The sequence below is a fragment of the Leopardus geoffroyi genome, chromosome B4 (assembly GCF_018350155.1).
Source record: "Leopardus geoffroyi isolate Oge1 chromosome B4, O.geoffroyi_Oge1_pat1.0, whole genome shotgun sequence".
Classification (NCBI taxonomy): Eukaryota; Metazoa; Chordata; class Mammalia; order Carnivora; family Felidae; genus Leopardus; species Leopardus geoffroyi.
The window spans coordinates 97,641,048-97,653,745 of NC_059341.1; the positions used below are offsets into that span (position 1 = coordinate 97,641,048).

General features: G+C 36.1%; 1 protein-coding gene across 1 annotated transcript in view; it reads left to right on the top strand.

Moving 5' to 3' along the window:
• Positions 1-12,698, top strand: part of TRHDE (thyrotropin releasing hormone degrading enzyme) — a 391,992-nt gene that overhangs the window by 341,940 nt on the left and 37,354 nt on the right. The window lies entirely within an intron of this gene.

Sequence of the window (12,698 nt, forward strand, 5' to 3'; positions counted from 1 at the left end):
AAAGTGGTTTTGGTGGAAGTGGTCCCAAATGACCAAAGTCTAAAATCTTATATCAACAATAAACCCACTAAACCCCCCATTTCAAAGTCACAGCCATAGACCAAACTACTCTCTCCTTCCCCATATGTTCTATTATATTATGTTTCCTTCACAAGGCCTCCAAGGATTACTCCCACTAGACGCCCCCTATATTCCTCTTCTCACTCTTTCCTTTTACTAGAAGATGGGAGAGGGAATACAAAATTACTTGCCAGGACTTTTTGGAATGGTGATAAGAACACTGGTGCTGGAAGACTAGGTTCAAACAGCAATAGAACTAGGTTCAAATTTGCAATATGATCCTGGAGAGGTTAGGTAACACTTTGAGCCTCAATTTTGATCTGTAAAATGGGGATAGTGATATTGCTGAGCTCGGAAGATTGACATGAGGATTTCATAACATAATACACATGTAGCACTTGGCACAGGAACTGACACACCAGGGAGTGTTAAATCAGTGCTGGTCACTACAGCGACTGTCTACCTCTTTCCCTTTTTCATAGACCAGTTGCTGATTGGTGAAGCCTGAAAACGTGAACTTAGATTTGCCAAGACCCACAATATTTCATAACTTTAGCATGATAATTCCAATTTGGCTGTTCCATCCGAAGAAAATTATCCAGAACATATAAAAGCATTGTGCACAAAGATGTTCATAGCTCTGTTACTTATGTATGCCCCAAATGATCAACAGTAGTGAACTACATTTATCTTTCCAATGGAGTGTTGCTAGAACTAATCCAAAAGTAATTATGAAGAATTCCTAATAATATGGAAAATTATTACAAGTAAAATTACAAGTAATTTTGCAATTGCAAGAAAATTACAAAAAATTATTACAAGTAAAATTACAAGTAAACTTTTATGCACTGTATAATAAAATCTATACAAAAAGCAAAACTTTTGACATAATATTAGACAAGAGGAAATATACCTGGTTATTTTTTTAAAGATGTTTTTAAAGCTTTTATTTATTTATTTATTTATTTATTTATTTATTTATTTAAGTAATCTCTATACCCAGCATGGGACTTGAACTCATTACCCTGAGATCAAGAGTCATATGCTCTTCCAACAGAGCCGGCCAGGCATCCTCCAGTTATTTTTAACTGGTTTGGTTTCAATCATGTTTTTCTTTTTTCTTCTTTCCTATAATTCACATACATTTCGCTAAAAAGCAGCCAAATAGGAAGTTAGAAGCTCCATTGATTTATGGACTTTAGGTTAATGATTTGATATCTTGATGTCAGTAAATTCAAACTCTGCAAAATCCTGCTGGATTTTTTAAATTCTTTTTGCTCCCAAGTGGCTGTGTAGAACATTGGACAATTTCACTGCCCAGTAAAGCAGAATTCCGTATCAAATTTAAGCATTGTATTTTCCATGGAAATCATAAGCTATGTGGATTATTTTCTTGGTGGTCTTTCATGCTATTTTTCTGAATTTAAATTCTGGAATAATTCTGCTAATTAACCCAAAGTGGAATGTGCAGCTTCATACATATAGCTATATATTCTTTTAACATGTGTTCATTGCCTAAATGATTTCTCAGTGACCTTTCCCATATCATCTGATTTTTGTTGTTGTTTTTTTTTATTTTTTGTTTTTTGTTTTTGGGGTGTGTGTGTGTGTGTGTGTGTGTGTGTGTGTTAGCAATTAGCAGTAAAAAATGCCTGGATAAGCCAGCCTTTGGAATATTTTTTTTTACCTGATACCTGCATAACAAACTCTTTCTAAAACAAATCTCATGCGTAGTCTATCTTAAAAAAAATCATTATGTCTGTTCTCATGTCATTGACTTCTTTCACTAGGTATATGTTTTTCTCATAAGATTAGTCTGTATAGTGAGAGAGGGAGAGGGTCAACTAGGAAATCATATTTCACTCTGTTCTCATCTTGGAGGACCACATGACATATTCGAGTTTCCTCTCTACAGCAGCCAGAGTCACCCTTTTAGAGCATAAATTCAGATCATGTCATTTCCCAGGTCAAAAACTTGCAGTGGCTTTCCATCACCCATAGAAAAACAGTCAGAAGCCCTTCTTATTTAAGAGCCTTCATGATCTAGCACACCAGCCTCTGCAACCTCGTCATAGCCTGCTCTTCCCCAGCTCACTCCACTACAGCCTCAAAAGCCTCCTTGTTATTCTTCCAACATCCTGACTTTGTCCCTGTTTTAAGACTCTTGGCCTCGCTGTTTCCCAGGAGGCCAAAATTCTTCTCCCACCAGATTTGCTCAGTGTGTTCTCTGCTGTCACACAGGCAGGTGTCCTCACTGATGCCTTAAAGTCATTCCCCCGTAATCCTCCTGTTCCTAATATCACTTACTTCACCTTCTGAGCACCTGGGCTAGGGTTATTTATTTACTTTTGTACAAGACTTAAAATGGTGAGTACTATGATAGTGACGTGTAAACAGGTGTGAAAGGAAGGGAGAAAGACAGCATTTAACTATAGTTCAGAGTGGCATTGGGGGGGGCGGTCCATGTGGTAGAATCAGTGAGAGCTTTCTTGTCAGTGTTGGTTTTCAGTTCCAGCTCTGTCGCTTATTTGCCAAATAAGCTTGGCAAATTGCTTATCTTCTGTAAGCTGTAGCTTCTTTATATAAAAAAAGGCAGGGGTGTTCATAGTAGTACTGATCCTGAAGCTTTTAAGGATAGTAAACTAAAATAAACTTAGACTATCTTTCTTTAAAAAAAATTTTTTAATTTATTTATTTAAAGTCAAGTTAGCTAACAATTGGTGTGGTATTGGTTTCAGGATTAGAATTTAGTGACTCATCACTTGCATATAATACCCAGAGCTCATCACAATGAGCCCTCCTTAATGCCTATCACCCATTTAACCCATCTCCCCTCCAACAACTCTCAGTCTGTTCTCTGTATTTAACAGTCTTTTATGGTTTGCCTCCCTCTCTGTTTTTATCTTATTTTTCCTTCCCTCTTTCTATGTGCATGTAGTTTGTTTCATAAATTCCACAGATGAGTGAAATCATACGATTTCAGGATTGGAAGTCTTTCTCTGACTGACTTATTTTGCTTAAGACAATACATTCTAGTTCCAACCATATTGTTGCAAATGGCAAGATTTCATTATTTTTGATCACCAAGTAATATTCCATTGTATATAAATACATCTTCTTTACCCATTCATCAGTCAATGGACATTTTGGCTCTTTCCATAATTTGGCTATTATTGATAGCACTGCTCTAAACATTGGGTGTATACACCCCTTCAAATCAGCATTTTTGTATCCTTTGGATAACTACCTCACAGTGTAATTGCTAGTATTAATTTTTTGAGGCACCTCCATACTGTTTTCCAGAGTGGCTGCGTTAGTTTGCATTCCCACCAACATTGCAAGAGGGTTCCCCTTTCTCTGCATCCTCACTAATATCTGTTGTTTCCTGAGTTGTTAATTTTAGCCATTCTGACAGGTGTGAGGTGATATCTCAATGTGGTTTTGATTTGCATTTCCCTGATGATGAGTCATGTTGAACATCTATTCATGTGTCTGTTACCTGTTTGGATGTCTTCTTTGGAAAAGTATCTATTTCTGTCTTCTGCCCATTTCTTCACTGGATTACTTGTTTTTGGGGTGATGAGTTTGATAAGTTCTTTTTAGATTTTAGATACTAATCCATTATCTGATATGTCTTTTGCAAATATCTTCTCCCATTCCATCAACTGGTTTTAGTTTTATTTTTTTAAGTTTATTTCTTTTTTAGAGACAGAGAGAGACAGAGCATGAGCAGGGGACAGACAGAGAGAGAGGGAGACACAGAATCTGAAGCAGGATCCAGGCTCTGAGCTGTAAGCACAGTGTCCGACGTGGGGCTTGAACTCAGAGCTGTGAGATCATGACCTGAGCCAAAGTCAGACACTCAACCAACTGAGCCACGAGGTGCCCCAGTTGCTTTTAGTTTTATTAATTTTTTTACTTCACTGTGCAGAAGCTTTTTATTGTGATGAGGTCTCAATAGTTCATTTTTGCTTTTGTTTCCCTTGCCTCCAGAGACAGGTCTAGTGAGAAGTTGCTGTGGCTGAGGTCAAGAGGTTGATGCCTGTTTTCTCCTGTAGGATTTTGAATCCTGTAGGATTCTCTTGTTTTCTCACATTTAGGTCTTTCAACCATTTTGAATTTATTTTTGTGTATGGTGTAATAAAGTGGTCCAGTTTCATTCTTTTGCACATCACTGTCCAGCTTTACCAGCACCATTTGGTGAAGAGACTGTCTTTTTTCCATTGGATTCTCTTTCCTGCTTTGCCGAAATTTAGTCGGGCATATGTTTGTGGGTCCATTTCTGAGTTCTCTATTCTGTTCCATTGATCTATGTGTCTGTTTTCTGCCAGTACCATACTGGTTTGACGATTGCAGCTTTGTAATATAGCTTGAAGACTGAAACTGTGATGCCTCCAGCTTTGGTTTTCTTTATCAACATTACTTTGGCTATTCAGGGTCTTTTCTGGTTCCATGCAAATTTTAGGATTGTTTGTTCTAGCTCTGTGAAGAATGCTGGTGTTGTTTTGGAAGGGATTGAATTGAATGTGTAGATTTCATTGGGTAGTATTGACATTTTAACAATATTGTTCTTCCATTCCATGAGCATGGAATGATTTCCCACTTCTTTGTGTCTTTTCCAGTTTCTTTCATAAGGTTTCTATACTTTTCAGGTAACAGATCTTTTACCTCTTTGGTTAGGCTTATTTATCTTATGGTTTTGGTGTAATTGTAAGTGGGATCGATTCCTTTATTTCTCTTTCTGCTGCTTCATTATTGGTGTATAGAAATGCAACTGATTTCTGTACATTGATTTTATATCCTGTGACTTTGCTGAATTCCTGTATCAGCTCTAGCAATTTTTGGTGGAGTCTGTCAGGTTTTCCATGTAGAGTATCATGTCATTGGTGAAGAGTGAGAGTTTGACTTCTTTGCCAATTTTCATGCCTTTTATTTCTTTGTGTTGTCTGATTGCTGAGACTAGGACTTCCAACACTATGTTGAATAACAGTGGTGAAAGTGGACATCCCTGTCATGTTCCTGTTCTCAGGGGTAAAGCTCTCAATTTTTCCCCATTGAGGATGATATTAGGTGTAGGTATTTCATATATGGCTTTTATGATGTTAAAGTATGTTCCTTCTATCCCAACTTTCTTGAGGGTTGTTATTAAGAAAGGATGCTGTATTTTGTCATATGCTTTTTCTCCATCTATTGACAGGTTCTTATCCTTTCTTCTATTAATGTGATGTATCACGTTGATTGATTTGCAAATTTTGAACCAGCCCTGCAGCCCAGGAATGAATCCTACTTGATCACGGTGAATAATTCTTTTAATGTACTGTTGAATTTGATTTGCTAGTATCTTGTTGAGAATTTTGCATCCAAATTCATCAGGAATATTGGCCTATAATTCTCCTTGTTAGCGGGGTCTTTGTCTGGTTTTTGGAATCAAGGTAATCCTGGCTTTATAAAATGAGTCTGGAAGTTTTCCTTCCATTTCTATTTTTTGGAACAGTTTGAGAAGAATAGATACTAACTCTTCTTTAAACATCTGTTAGAATTCCCTTGGGAAACCATCTGGCCCAGGACTCTTGTTTGTTGGGAGATTTTTGATAACTGATTCAATTTCTGTGCTGTTTAAGGGACTGTTCAAATTTTCTATTTCTTCCTGTTTCAGTTTGGGTAGTTTGTGAGTTTCTAGGAATTTGGCTTTGAATGACACAGTGGACCAAATGGACTTAACAAATATATTCAGAACATTTCATCTTAAAGCAGCAGAATATATGTTCTTTTCACATGCACATGGAACATTTTTCAGAATAACTCACATACTGGGTTACAAATCAGCCCTCAAAAGGTACAAAAAGATTGAGATCATACCATGCATATTTTCAGATCACAACTCTATGAAACTTGAAATCAACCACAAGAAAAAATTTGGAAAGCCCTCAAACACACAGAGGTTAAAGAACATCTTACTGAAGACTAAATGGGTTAACCAGGAAATTAAAGAAGAAATAAAAAAATACATGGAAGCAAATGAAAGTGAAAACATGACAGTTCAAACCCTTTGGAATGCAGCAATGGCAGACATAAGAGTAGAGTACATTGCAATTCAGGCCTATCTCAGGAAACAAGAAAGATCCCAAATATATGACCTAACTTTACACATAAAGGAGCTAGAAAAGAAGCAGCATATAAAGCCTACAGCCAGCAGAAAAAGGCAAATAATAAAGATTAGACCAGAAACAAATGACATAGAAACAAACAAAAACAGTAGAACAAATCAATGAAACTAAATGCTGTTTCTTTGAAAGAATAAACAAAATTGGTAAACCGCTAGCCAGACTTACCAAAAAGAAAGAGAAAGGATCCAAAGAGATAAAATCATGAATGAAAGAGGAGAGATCATAACCAACACCACAGAAATTCAAACAATTATAAGCGAATACTATGAAATCTTACATGCCAACAAACTGGGCAATCTGAAGAAATGAACATTCCTAGACCATCTTTCCATAATACCATCCCATAGAGTAAATCCTCAATATACAATGACTTAAAATTAGTTGATAGTTTTCTTTAAAAAAAAAAATAGTTAACTGTGGCCATAAACCTATGGTTTTTTTTTTTTCTTTTCAGGTGAATAGCTAACATCATTAACTTCCATTTAATAACTAAACATTGGCTCTGTTTTTTAACATTATTAAGTGTCCAGAGGATTCCTGTATTTAGATGATGGCTCGTTTCTTGAGAAATTATACTTGGAAATAAAGAAACAAGTGTGTGTAGATAGGAAAGCTTGGTTTGGTGGTAGTAGTGGGACTATGCAGGCGGCAAAAAATTATTTCTGGATTTAATCATATCTTTACTGAAGAAGGAACCCTAGAGATCACGTAGTTCATCCTTGTCAAATTACTACCTAGGAGAAAGAGATTTCCAAACCCACCAGCAATTTACTTTTATTTTAGTTTTTTTTTTTAAAGCTTATTTATTTTGAGAGAGAGTGAACGAGCATGAGTGGGGGAGGGGCAGAGAGAGAGGGAGAGAGAGCGTCCTAAGCAGACTCCATGCCATCAGTGCAGAACCCAATTCAGAGCTCGAACTCAGAAACCGTGAGATCATAACCTGAGCGAAAATCGAGTTGGATGCTTGACCGACCGAGTAACCCAACTCCCACCATCAATTTATTTGAAAACATAGTATAAAATAATACTGTTGCTTCTAGGAGAGTAGGAAAGTAATTTGCTAATCAGAAAAAAAAAAAAAAAGGACAGAGATGTTTATATAATGCTTCCACTTTCTCTCTGGCTAAAAGCTATTTTACTTGGATATAGACTAGCTTATTCAAAGCTACTTAGCTAGATAGCATTGGCTTTCTTATCTTCTATCATATGTACCATTAATAAACAAGATGACCAAAAAATACTATAAATTTCACTCCAATAGAATTTTCCCATGATGTTGGTATCTGTTAACTTTAGAAAATGCTTAATTTAATAAATATCTATGGTCATGTTTAAGTTTTAATATACTTGTAAAATACTCCTATTTTTAAGAACAATGACATTATTGCCATAACTTAATTTAGTATAAAACATTTATTGAGTACTTCTTTTGTACTAAATTCTGCATTAGGCTGTCTTTGGTGATGCAAAGATAGGCAAAGCATGCTTCATTTCCTTAAAGAGCTAAGTCCAGTGAGTGAGAAAGATAGTATTATGATAAAATTATGATTAATATCATGATAATTATTATGAATAGAGGTGTTACTGAGATGTTATGTGAGCCCAGGAAATAAGTGCCTAAGTCAGTTGTGGAAGAAGTCTTCATGGAAGAGAAGAAACAGGAGGAGGGGCTAAGAGAACTCTATTGTGCAACTTTTTGAGGCTCTAATTTTATGGGGCTGCATAAGGTAACTTCCTTTCCATCTCTGCAGATAACATTTCACCAGTATCTGAATCATATCTTTATTTTCTCCGTGAACTGACCAAATAGACTGTTGGTTGACGGAGATACCTCCCGTGTGTATTTCTCTTTTCATTCTATGGTACTCTGAGAACTGCTGGAGTTTCCAGTCTCCATCATGGAATCTTCCCACAAAGAACACATTAAAGTCTTTAATAATGAATAATGAAAAATAATAGATACAATGGTAAATGTTTTAATTAAGCATTTTAGCAACTGCTTTAAAAATCTATGCCCTAGGGATGCATGGATGGCTCAGTCTGTTAGGCATCAGGTTCTTGATTTCAGCTTGGGTCATAATCCCAGGGTCCTGGGATCCCAGGGTCCCAAGATCCCATGATCTCTATGCTGTCAGCATGGAGCCTGCTTGGGATTCTGTCTCTTCCTCTGCCCCTCCCTGCCCCCACCACCCCGTGTTCTCTCTCTCTCTCTTAAAAAAAAAATCTGTGCCCTAAAAGAGAGATAGAGTGTCTTCTGTACAAAATGTGAAATATAGAGTAGGCAATTAATTGGTTTTAAAGGAGTATTCAATTAGTGAAATCTGGACTATGATGCTCTAGAGTCTGCTTGTGCTTTTAATTTTTTCCCAAGTTTCAAGCATCCAGAAGCCAAGTGCTTTTCAAGAAAACTCACAAAATAGGTTATTTGTGTACAGGCCACCCATCTCAGTAGGTTTAAGAGTTAGCATTCACAGAATTCAGAGCTGTTTTTAAAAAGTAGTTTTGGAGGGCGCCTGGGTGGCTCACTTGGTTGGACATCTGACTTTGCCTTAGGTCATGATCTCATGGTTTGTGGGTTCAAGCCCTGCCTTGGGCTCTGTGCTGACAACCAGAGCGTGGAGCTTGCTTCAGATTCTGTGTCTCCCCCTCAATTGCCCTCCCCTGCTTGTGCCCTGTCTTTCTCTCAAAAATAAATAAACATTAAAAAAAATATTAAAAAAAAAAAGTAGCTTTGGATCTTAGGTGAAAACAAAGCCAGCTAAGATCAGTGCATTTCAACATCTAGTAATATAGTCTGGTTTTAATCTTCTTCTTATAAAAAGTATTCTCTTATATGCCTGAAGATATATTTCATTACAAGCTCCAGTAAAGTGAAGAAGAGGGTATGTGTGTGTTTAGGGAGGGGGAATGGGTGGAGGAACTATATTGGTGCATATGGACAATTTTTATCTATTTCTCTAACTTTCCTCATTTGTTTCATTTCCCCATTATCTTTTCTTTGATTTCTAAATTATTTCTTATGCCAACCTTTACCCCACTAGTACAGAAGATAGATCTCATCTACAACCTCTTCCTAAAATATTAGTAAAACAAAATTAATTGTACATGAAATATTCTTTAGGTTTGCTATTTTCCCCTTATTTTGTTAACAGCCTTTCTCTGTGATGATGCAAATCTAGGGCAACTGCATTTCAGCATGAGGACCCTAAATGTGCTCCCTACTAGGCTGATTACTTGGAGCTAATGTAGTGTTCCATTCATTGGATTCCACACACTTCCCCCATATTGATTGCATTATCAGTAGTAGTAATCACAGATATCATTACCAGCCAATTACACAAACACGTATTTAAACTAGGTAACTTATTCACCAACATTATCTCTTACAAGTCTTAATTTTGTAATGAAGCTGATCATCTTATCCAATTGAGTGTAGCTACATATTTTGATCTAGTAGGCTAAATGTAAGTGTATTGAATTATGTAGCAGGTAATTACTTACATATGTTTGTAACAACACAAATGAGAGCAATTTGAATGTAATCTGTTTCTTATTCTATTTGAGGGCTGCATTAGAGAAGGTTAACTGCTTTAAAAAATAGACCCAAGCATGTATTTGGATCAAACACAATAGAAGTGTTTTTCCTGCTTACATAACAGAACTGGTGTGAAAACTGGTAGTGGGGCAGGCAGTCATCCAGAGACCCAGGTGGGTTTCTGACGCATTCAGTAAAAGAGTTCCAAGGTCACCCTGAAAGGTTTAGTTTAGGGGAAAAGAGTATTGAGGAGCTAATGGGAGATGTCTATGGGCTAACCCTGGCAGTGATGAATAGTCATATTCTATTGGCTAGTTACCATATGACCATACCTAACTATCAAGAAAGTGGGATTATAATCTACCCTAGGAAGTAAAGGAAAGCATGGTGAGAAGTTGGCAATTTTTGCCATAAGGACTCAAATCAGAATTTGCTCTATTTCTCTATATAATGAATACTTTATTTGGCTTGTCATTATTCAAAACTTCTATCAGGCTTTCTTTGCTTTAATTTCCTTTATACTATGTCAGATATATTCTAAAACTTAGATCCAAGTCCTGCCTCTTAGACTTATGCATATTAGACAACTGAAGAAGGGGGAATATAAAATCACGAAGTATTTTTTCAAAATTTTAAACAAATAAAGTATGACCATATTATTGTAATGTTTTTTTGGCAGTTTAAATTGCAGACAAGTAGGTTAGGATAAAAGGTTTTGGGTGATAAAAAAGATGTTTTAGTTCAACCCTTATTGCACAGGTAAGGAACATGAGACTTGGCAAGATGAATTTGTTTGTCTAATTCTACAGGAAGCACTTGCGGTTCCTGGCTCTTTCTCAAACCTATCTCTTCCATAACATTATTTGTCATCTTTTTACTTTGTAGTCATATTTTCTACAAAGCATAAGTCATTGAATAATGTCCATCCATTTACAGGGATGAAGTAAAACACAATAAATTATAACTGACATAAGGCTAATATGTTTAAATCGGCAATAAAATAAATCCAACACCTTTCCAGATTTTCCAAATTCACTTGAAGATCCATAATAAGTTCACTGCTTAGTAAAGGGTGTTTTTTATTACTACATTATTTTTCTTATTTCTTCAACAAAAAAATAATGGCTTCTAGATAAATCTGCTGCAAATCTAAAATTATACAATTCGTGACATTTGGATTATAAATTTATTATCGCCATGCCAATAAATATTTAAATTAAAAGTTCAGGGGAAATGAATGACAAAATCTGAAATATTGGAAGGTATGTTTCCTTTAAGGAGGAAAACCAAATCATTATTTTAAAAAAATATATATATATTGCCTTTTTGGTGGGTAACAAACTCTTAAAAGCAAAATTTAATGGTGTTATTGAGATGCCACCCTAGCAAAAAAGATAGTTCCTTATTTAATTGTCATTGCCAGAGCCTAATCTCATGCTCTTTCTTCAAGGATGTATAAAATGGAAACTGTAAAAGAAAGTGGCACAAGTCTAGCTGTGCTCTAAATCATGCAAACATCAGGAGATGTTGAAATTATGTGGAAATTTGAGGTTATTGTTGCATTTGTTATTATTGCCATTCATGTTTATATCAGACATTAACTGTGGTTGATGATCTTATACCATGAGTGAACCCAAATCATTAGAGTGACACACATCCTTTTTTTTTTTTTTTAAATTCAAAGAAAACTGAAGCACGGTCTTTAGAATTAGTTTTTATTTTTTATCTTTTTTTTTTTAATGTTTGTTTATTTTTGAGAGAGAGAGAGAAAGAGAGAGAGCAGGGAAGGGGCAGAGCGAGAGGGAGACACAGAATCTGAGGCAGCTTCAGGCTCTGAGCTGTCAGCACCGACTGAGATGACACAGGTCATGAGATCATGACCTGAACCAAAGTTGGACACTTAACCAACTGAGCCACCCAATCACAATTGGTTTTTCTTATGAACATCATAAACATGGCTGCAAGTTTATCGTAGAGTAACTTTTGCTTGTTACGGTGAGTAAGAATTAGAAAATCTGGCAAATTTATTTGAAGTGAAGATGAGAAAAGCCTTTGCTCCCTGTCTGTCCGCCTCCTACCAAGCACAAATAATAAGGTCCATCTAATTTTGTGATTCTACAAAAGAACAATGGTGTGAAATGTAGATAAAGGAGATAACCAGGCTTCGGTTGCTTTCATATTTACCTGGTCCATGTGGTAAAAGTCTGCATTCAGTTGATTATTTTTTTTAAGTTTATTTATTATTTTGAGAGAAACAGAGATGGCGCAAGTGGGGGAGGGACAGAGAGAGGGCGAGAGAGAGAATCCCAAGCAGGCTCTGCATTGTCAGCACAGAGCCTGATGTGGGGCTCAAACTCAGGAAACCGTGAGATCATGACTTAGACAACATCAAAAGTCAGAGGCTTAACTGACTGAGCTACCCAGGCACCCTTGCATTCAATTGATTATTAATGTAAAAAAATATCCAGCAACTATGTGTATGCATCAGGGACATCAATGGTAAGAGAGCCCATCTTTTAATAACTGTGGATTGTCATTTATATTGCTTTGATCTGCAAGGATTTTATATGCAACCTCCTGGAGAGTAGAGATATACACTTCTTTTGGGATCCTTTTTTTGGATATACCCTCTTTAAATATAGGCAACATGTGTTCAGATCATCTTAAAAAGCTCCAGTTTCATATTCTCCGAAGAATCTGACATGGGTCCCCAAGGTGACAAAGAATATATTTTGAAGGAAAAATAATAAATGGGAGAGTTGAGTCTTTTAACTTTTTTGGAATTTGGACTCTATTAAAATCTAACTGAAGTTTTCATAGGTGTTATGGAAACTATTTCTTTTGAAAAATGCTCATATCATAATATGACAGAGATAGTCAAAACTGTAAGTTGCCACTTTAGTTTGATTATTCTTTTGAAAACAATCTGTGTTAAA